Raw genomic sequence first — 9,578 nt, 5'->3', positions numbered from 1 at the left:
TTTCCTCAATTACTCTTTCTGAACTTCTCTGATTGGCGCAATTTTCACTCATCTCTCCAGATGATCACATTTAAATATAGACTGAAATTCTTAACAACACAAATGACTAAAATTAATAATACTTCTATGCTTAATTGTTTGTCTTTATTTATTAATGCATTAGTTTCCTACCAAAAACTGTGGCTTAAAACAACAGAAATTTATTGTCTCACACTTCTGAAGGCCAGAAGTCCAAAACCAAGGTGTTGGCAGGGCTGTGCCCCCTCTGAAGGCTATCGGGGAGCATCTGTCCATGCCTGGTGGTTGGTGCTTGCTGGCACTCTTTGGCATTCCTTGGCTTGTAACTGCCTCATTTCGGGCACATGGGCAACTTCTTCCTGTGGGTCTTCACATGAACAGCCTTCTTTCTGTGTGTCTGTCTCTGATTCCAAATTTTCCCTTTAAATAAGGACACCCCAATGACCTCATTTTAACTTGATTCCCTCCCTAAAGATCCTATCTCCAAATAAGGCCATTTTTTTTTTAGGAACAAGGGATTAGGTCTCCAACATATTCTGGGGGAGGATGCACAATTCAATCCATCCCCATTGATGACTTCAGTTCATTTAAATTTATGAATGAATTTAAAAGGAGCTAAGAATATTGCAAAGCTACTTTGTCCTCTCGAAACTATGTAGAGGAGAAACTGTAAGGTAAAAATTTGGCAATAAATAGGGTAAGAGTAAGAACAAGAAGACAAAAATCAGAAAAAGATATGCAAATGCTGACACAATTTACTTTGCTTTGTTTTAAACTTGTTAAATTTTCTATGTAATATTATTAAAAATTATTTAACTCTTTTAGAAAATTGTTTATATCACCTGAATATTATTATACTTACAAGTTATTTCATAAGATAATCTGCATCAGAAATCAGTTTAGAAACAACCACTAGTGAATGTAGAGTTGTTTTCACATAAGGGAGTAAAAAAGTTGATCATGAGGTTGGGCAGTTGGAGGAGAAAAAGGGGGGAATGATCAGCAGGATACCCTGTTGCTTTTCTCTCCCTAGGCCAGTGGTTCTCAACCTTCCTAATGCCTCGACCCTTTAGTACAGTTCCTCATGTTGTGGTGACCCCCAATTTCATTGTTAAAAATTGAACATAATTAAAGCATAGTGATTAATCACAAAAACAATATGTAATTATATATGTGTTTTCCGATGGTCTTAGGCGACCCCTGTGAAAGGATCGTTCGACCCCCAAAGGGGTCGCGACCCACAGGTTGAGAACCGCTGCCCTAGGCTTTCCCACAGGAAGGGGGAAGAAGGAATCAGCTAGACTTTGGGGGATATTCTTTTTCAACAGAAAGTTATTAAAAAGTCTCTCAATATGACACCCTGTAGTAACTGTTAGTCATTACAGCTGCGAGGGGACTGCCAAGCTGGGCTGCTTCTGAAGGCCTGGGCCACCCGGAAGTACCAGGGCGTGGCCAAGAGGGGAAGGCAACTCCAGGTACATCCCACAGGACCAGGGACAGGCACATGCTATCAGGTGTGCTCTAGATCGAAGTGAAAACAATATAAACATAGTGAAGAATCAATGGCAAAGACACTTCAGTTTTAATTTTCTTCCTCCAGTTTGCTTTCCAAAGTTACACATTTTTACCCTTCAATATGCATGCCTTCATTTTATTTTAAAATAATGAGAGGAAAATATGCAAACATGTAGTCAACTTGGAAAAATTTCAGACTATTTAAAAGATAAGGTCATCACCAAGGCACCATTTATCTTCTGTTGTCTGAAGTATCAGTGAAGGAACATGTGATTTCTTGAATATGTATTCGTTTCCTGTGGCAACTGGCATTCCTTGGCTTGAGGCCATATCGCTAATACCTGACCCATGTTCACGTGGCTTTTTCTCCTTTAGTCTGCATCTAACATTCTTCTGTCTCGCTCATATGGGTCCTATCTCCAAATAGGGACATGTGATTGCATGAGTAATCAAGAATAATTACTTAATTGCATCTGCAAAAACGCTTTTTCCAAATAAGGGCACGTGTACAGGTAGGAGGGATTAGGAACTGATGTCTTTGCGGGGGACATAATTTAGGCTATTACAAATACAGACCTTGCGAAACTAAAAACATCACATAATCGTAGTAAATATGCAAGGTAATATTGAGTGATGTTAAATTTGGTCCACTCTGGTGTCATACCGACTTGGGTTCATGTCCCCACTGTACTTTTATTACCTGTGTGACTACGAGCGGGTGACTGAACCTTTCTGGACCTCACTGACCTCACTGGTAAAATATTACCACCTCCAGAAAGGGTGTGAGGAGGCTAGATGAGATAATACACTTCAACATTTAGCTCATGGCTTGCATGTGGCAAGCTTTCGATGTGACCTATGGATAAAGTAAGAACAGGAGTGGAGGAGAGCTCTGTGACACTTCCAATACTATCGTCAATTGTGTTCTTTCACATTTAAAATTACTTCCTCTTGAATCAAAGATAAACATAAGACAACTTGAGTGCTTTGACTCTAAGGAAAAGACATCACAATAATCTTTATAAAAGAATAGAACGGATACCTAGGAGCAAGAGGTGCCACAGGCAGAAACACAGAGCAAGGACAAATGGGGACCTCAGTGGGCCTCACAGCAGCCTGAGTACAGAATTTATTCCCAAGGAAAAGAACAAAGCAAATAGCAAAAATGCTTTTGAATTGGCAGACATGAATTGCTTAAAGGATGACCCAAGGGGAAGTCATGATTTTAAATGAAAATAGAATAACATGGATAGGATTGTTAGTCCCAGGGCCCCTCTTCATGCCCACCATCATTCTGTTTTTTAAAACATAAGAACTCATATCACCAAAGAGAAAGATCTCATAGAACTCTGTCGCTTTTGTAAGACAGCAATTTGTGATGCCCCCTGGGAGGGAGCATGTACAGCAGGCAGAAGTGTGTGCTGCTTTCGCTCTGGCAAAAGTGCTTTCCCGCCCACTCCTTTTTTTAAAACTTAGAGTTGAAGACAATTTTGAGAGAAAGACCTATTTCACATCAACTGTAAATTCTATTTTGGAGAGAAGAGTGTGGGTGAAGTGTAGGTAAACATAAAGAACATCAAGATTAGAGGAAGAATTCTCCAGAACCACACACACACACACACACACACACACACACACACATGCACACACACACAAATACTCAGAATAACATAATTAGCTAAATATCTTTCCTTGTCAGTTTCACAAAATGGTTGCCATCTACAGGAAGTCCCGTTTTCTCCTGGAATTAGGGTGCATAGCCGTGTGTGGCTGGAGAACAGGACCCACCTGCTTTAGCCCCCCCCCCCCCCACCTCCCCCCGCGCTGCGTTCTGAGAGAAGACTTCAGCAATCTTCTCTCCAGGCTGATCTCAGCAGAGGTGATGGGTTCCCTTGTTCTCTTCAGTCCACTGCCGTCACTTCTCGGACACTGAGTGCTCGTGGGATTCTTATCGCTTCCCCAGGATTCTTATCGCGTCCCCATAACTGCATTATTGAAAAGCCCCCTGTCGGAACCATCGCACACGCTTTTGCTATAGTCACCGTCACTACTCATCCTCACAGGGAAGGTCAGGTTGGGAGGAAACCTGGTAACTTCTCATGTTGGGAGAGGCTGACTCAGTAGGCTTGCCTTGGACTCAGGAACTTGGATTTCTTAACATCTTTCCAGTAGCTTCATTTACATGATGCTTCCTGGTCACTTAAGTAAATGTTCCTTTTCTCTGGAAGAGAGAATAGGAAGCCAGGATAATTTTGCCCCTGGGGTGTTTAGTGCTCTGGGTGTGGTGCTGTTTACACCGCATGTGTATGTGCGCATGTTTCCGGGTGTGTGCATGTGTGCGCATGTGTGCGGTTTAGAGTGGATGCAATAATGCCTATTTACTTCCAAACATTTGGAAAATTCTTGACTATTAGTGCAAATAAGAAAGCAAAAAGTAAGCTCCTTAATAACTCCAAAACTTGAAAATTACTTGCGACTTGATTATAATGCTAATGACAGATAGATAATTGAAGATGGAATAAAATAACAAAGAAGTGATTCGTTAGTCTAGAATATAACTGCACATGTTCTTAATCTCTTTCACTTCCTTCTAATTATAGCATTTTATGAATTGCATAATCTTTGAAGCCCATTTAAATCTTTTGTTAGAGCAAAGTTGCCAATAACTAACCATAACAATGGTAACAATACTAGCAACAACCGATATCCATTTAACATCTGTTAAGTTCCAAGCCCTATGGCAAGTGCTTTACATATAATTTATCTAAATTCACAACTATCATATTAAAGTAATATTATTAATTTTCCTGTTTTACTGATGAGAAAATCGAGTTACCAAATAGTTAACTCCCAAACTGCAAAGCAGTTGGGCTGAGGTGACCCCATGAAATCTGATTTCAAAGCTTGACACCTCTATTAAATAAACAAAGCTGTTAACATTCAAAGAAATGGCATTTCAGAGCACAGCTGTATTGTAACTTCAGCAAAGTGTTGCCTCAGGACATAAGGCCCCAAACCGGTTTTTCATTGGTTTATCCATTAGGTATACCAACCACGTCTGCTTCCCGAAGGAACTTGAGTTGGTTCACAAGAGTAGACACCAGAGAGAAAAAAAATCCAAGAACCAGGATCTTTAACAACAGGAGGGAGTGTGAATAGTCCCCATGAGAAGACCTCGCTGAAATGAGGTCACCGTGATGGTAGATGGCAGAACTAGGATTCGAACCCGGGCTGTCGGTGCTTCTAACTCCTGTGCTCTACTGCAGGTCACTGGCGTCTCCGAGCAGCGCTGGAACTGCAGCTATTTCCTCTGAGCATTTCAGCTGTGTGGTAGGTACAGGGGAAATTGGCCTTTTGCTCTGATAACTCACTACAGCATTTGGGACGGGGATTTAGAGCACTGGATACTCGCGCCTCAGCAAGGACATGGGACCCAGAAGACTTGAAGTCAGGACCAAACTTTCTAAGTTCCAGGACTTTGCATCACCCTTTCCTGGGACTAGAGACCCTCCCAGGCTTCCCTTCACGCTCAGACTGTGCTCTGGAGCCTCCCTCTGCCTGCCAGGCTTTTCCTGGCCTGACTCCCTGGGACCTGTTCCTCCTGTTTGCCTGAAGACCCGATCCTTCCCCATTCCCCGGTCTGTTCCTGCAGCGGTGGCCCTCTGCCTGAGCCTGCCAGTGGCGGGCGCTGGAAGGAGAGGGAGGAAGGGAGGAACTAGGACATGCACCCCGTCTCTCTGACCGGTCTCCTCCGTGGCTCTACTTCTGTGGGACAAGTCCAGCTTCCGCTGAGGGGCCCTGACTTGGGCCCCGCTTATCACACACCTTCCCCTAGTCCTCCCAGCCCGGGCTGCTATGGCTTCCTGCCACTTCTAATCTTCGATTGCCTCACCCTCCCACTGGCTTCTGATCTCTTCTACCACCCATGCAACCAATTCCATACGTTAATTCCCTTTATTTTAAATGCAGTAGCAGTTTTTGTTTTTTTCTCATGGATGTGACTGAGACATCTCTATTTATCTGCCTCCGCCACACTGGACCTCTTGCCTTTCCTTAAACACAGGCGTCTTCCTGCCTCAGGACATTTGCACTAGTTGTTGACTCTGTGAAATGCTCTTCTTTCAAATGGTCTCCTGGCTGACTCTGACATGCCATTCCAGTCTTGGCAAAAAGGCCACCTTCTCAGAGAACTTACCTGGTCATCATGTATAAAGCAAACATCTCTTTTCCTCATATTTCTTTTTCTGCTTAATTTTCTCCTAATGCTCATCACCAGCTAAAATGATCTTGCTTGTGTATGTTTACTTACTCATTGACCATCTTCCTACAGGAGGATGTAAGCTCCGCGGGGGTGGATATCTTGGGTGTCTTGCTCACTGCTGTGCTTGAACACAATGGGTAGAGTGATGTCTGACTCTGAAACATTCGTTGATGGACAGACTGACTATCTGACTAAGTGATTGGATGAATAAATGCAGTTTCAGAGTAATGACCACAGGATGGCAAACAGGTAATCTGATCAATTAGTAACGTCTGCAGGGGATATAAACCATCCTGGCCTGGACGATTTCAAGGGTAAATCTTAACAGTGATTTCATGGAACCTCAAAAGAATTTTAATGTGGTGCCTGGAGCAGGCTGGATTCTGAGAGTCCATTACCACAGTGGGTGCACTGGTCTGCACTAACTAGAAAATGTACCTCCAGCTGGCTGAGTGGCTGTCCACCTAAATTCTGGAAAACGTCTACCTACCTCAAAATAATAGTTTCCGTTTTATATATTAGCTGTTGTGCTGCTCCTTCTGCTTCTCAAAGCAGCCCGTGAAATCTAAAGTAGGGTATGCATGTTTCTATTTGCTGCTGAAGCAGAGAATGTGCATGTTTGTTCCAAGGGATACCTGTTGATGGCAGAAAATTTAGACAATGCATAAATCTCAAACAAAACAAAAAAAGGAAAATCATCCAGAGAAAATCGCTGTTAGTAATTTTGCACAAAATCTTCCAGTATCCTTTTGTGCACACATGCATTATATTCACAAAACTATTTATTTTATGCAAACTGCTTTGTAACTTACTTTTCCCACTAAAATAGGTTGTGTACATTTCCCCATGCTATCAAATGTTCTTCTAGCATGGCTATCATAAGAACTGTATCATTATTCGTCATAATGCTATACATCACAATGAGTTTAATTATTTTCTTATTGGTGGATTTAAGGTATATTCATTTTGTAACTGTATATATATCCTGTATAATAAAGAGGTAATATTCAAATTGACCATCACGCCCTCGCACAAGATGGCCACCCTCATGTGGTCACATATGGCCACCCCCATGTGGTCACAAGATGGCTGCCACAAGATGGCCAGCAGGGGAGGGCAGTTTGAGGCAACCGGGCTGGCAGGAAAGGGAAGTTGGGGACAATTGGGCTAGCAGGGGAGCAGTTAGGCATCCATTAGGCAGGCAGGTGAACGGTTGGGAACCAGCAGTCCCAGATTGTGAGAGGGATGGACAGGGAGGGGGCACTGGGAAAGGGAGGCAACTGTTAATGAGTATAGGTTTCTTTTCTTTCTTTTTTTAAATACATATTTTATTGATTTTTTACAGAGAGGAAGGGAGAGGGATAGAGAGTTAGAAACATCAATGAGAGAGAAACATCGATCAGCTGCCTCCTGCACACCTCCCTCTGGGGATGTGCCTGCAACCAAGGTACATGCCCTTGACCGGAATCGAACCTGGGACCTTTCAGTCCGCAGGCCGAAGCTCTATCCACTGAGCCAAACTGGTTAGGGCAGTATGGGTTTCTTTTGGAAGTGTTGCTAACATCCTACAATTGGCTCCTCTGAGGGGATGCGGCTAGGCCCTCGGGGCGTGACTCTGGGGGCAGGATGAGCCAGCTTAAAGCCTGGGCTGAGGCGCAGCGGCCGGCCCACGCTGTGGCGGCTGTTCCTCCTGGAGGCATGGAGGAGTGCGCTTGCCTCTGCGTCGTGGGCTCTTCGCAGGGATGTCGGTGTCATCAGGAGTGCCAGGGCCCAGCTGAGACGGCAGTGGGCGAAGGCAAGCCGGCCCCGGCCCCGGCAGAAAAGCACCTCCAGGCAGATGCGGCAGCGTGGTGCTGTGCGGGGAGAGGAGGAATCGCAAGCCCTATGCCACCCCCGCTGCCCCCGCACTGCTCGCTGCAGGACCTGCTGGTGGAGATGCTGGTGGAGATCTTCGCCTGGCTCCCGGGCACCCATCTGCCCAGCCTGGCCCAGGCCTGCACCAAATTCCACCACATCCTGCACATCGACAGCATCTGGAGACGACGCTGCCGCGAGGAGTTTGGCATTTGTGAAAACTTGTAGAACCTGGAGACGATAGGTATGTCTTATTGAGAAGTCTATACGAAGCTGTTCCACCCATACAGACACATTTTGGGATTGTGGCAGCTAGATACTGAGGACTATAGAACACTGCTGAATGTCGTGGTGGACGGCTTATGCATTACTGGACATTTGGGTCTTGCCTTAATACCCATGTGGATGGCCCAATGCAATTCAAGCCCGCGTTCAGAATTCGCCTGACGGAGCGGAAATCAGCCGCGGTGGAGTGCATGGAAGGCCGCCACAGCAGGCCCCACAACCGCCACGTGCAGATTCCGAAGGACAGGCTCACCACCCAGTGCAATAAGACAGACCACCGAAAGGATTCACCCACGCGGCTTAGGGACGAATGGGGGCGGGTGCTGGTGCAGGAGGTCAGACAGCAGTATGACTGCCTGACCTACCGCCGCCTCTACCTCCCGCCGAGCCACCCGGACGACCTCATCAGGCCAGGCCTCTTCCAATGCAACTGCGATGCCTACAGCCTAACGATTGCCATGCTCAGCTTCCATGGGAAGTATGCCAAGCCCACGAAGGTCAAGGGAGACTCCAACCCGAGGTTAGAGATCTACCTCATGGGCTGCATCCAGCTGCCAGATGGTGAGATCTTCCACAACTTCAACGAGCTCTCCCGCGTGGCCCAGGAGATTGACGAGCAGGTGATCCGGGAGCAGCAGCAGCAGCAGCAAGAAGACGGGACTGAGGAAAGCGAGGGCCATGGCTGGCAGAGCCCTGCCCAACCCAGTGTCGGGGAGTCCAGGGCTGCAGCTTCCGAGGAGCAGCCTGTTCCATTTGTTCTGCCTGTGGGCGTGCGCTCAAAAGACCAGAAGTACCCCCGAACCTGCAGGATGTGTTTCTATGGCGTGGACACTACTTTTCCTGTTACCTTATATGGCTTCGCCTACCCCAGGCACTTCCCTGGAGTCTTCATCCTGTTGGATGAGAACCACTTCGGGTTCACCTGGCTGGAGCTGAAATACTTCGTCCTGTTCGGCAGAGTCCAGAACACCTTCCAGAATGTGGAGGTACCATGCCCCCAGGCCTTCCTGGAGATGCTCAAGAACATTCAGTCCGGACCCCCTGGGAGGAGCAGCTTGCCTGCACTTTGAAGATTTGACCTTCTGACCAGGTTACCCACCTTTGTTTGTTTTTTTAATCCTCACCCGAGGATATTTTCCCATTGCTTTTTCTTCTTCTTCCTCTTCTTAAAGGATACCTTTCACCATTTCATATAATACTGGTTTGGAGGTGATGAACTCTTTTAGCTTTTTTTTTTTATTATTTTTTTTTATTTTATTTATTTATTTTTTTTTCTGTGAAGCTCTTTATCTGACCTTCAATTCTGAATGATGGCTTTGCTGGATAAAGTAATCTTGGTTGTAGGTTCTTGGCATTCATCACTTTGAATATTTCTTGCCACTCCCTTCTGGCCTGCAAAGTTTCTGTTGAGAAATCAGCTGACAGTCGTATGGGTACTCCCTTGTAGGTAACTGACTGTTTTTCTCCTGCTGCTTTTAAGATTCTCTCTTTGTCTTTTGCTCTTGGCATTTTAATTATGATGTGTCTTGGTGTGGTCCTCTTTGGATTCCTTTTGTTTGGGGTTCTCTTCACTTCCTGGACTTGTAAGTCTATTTCTTTCACCAGGTAGGGGAAGTTTTCTGTCATTATTTCTTCAAATAGGTTT

At 45.3% G+C, this 9,578-nt stretch overlaps 1 pseudogene; it reads left to right on the top strand.

The window, feature by feature from the left end:
* The first annotated feature begins 7,492 nt into the window (after positions 1-7,492).
* On the top strand, positions 7,493-9,024 carry LOC118655747 (annotated as a pseudogene).
* The last annotated feature ends 554 nt before the right edge of the window (positions 9,025-9,578 follow it).

The sequence above is a fragment of the Myotis myotis genome, unplaced genomic scaffold (assembly GCF_014108235.1).
Source record: "Myotis myotis isolate mMyoMyo1 unplaced genomic scaffold, mMyoMyo1.p scaffold_m19_p_5, whole genome shotgun sequence".
Taxonomy (NCBI): Eukaryota; Metazoa; Chordata; class Mammalia; order Chiroptera; family Vespertilionidae; genus Myotis; species Myotis myotis.
The sequence above is the reverse complement of the archived record's forward strand: the minus strand, read 5'-3'. Positions and strand labels throughout refer to the sequence as shown.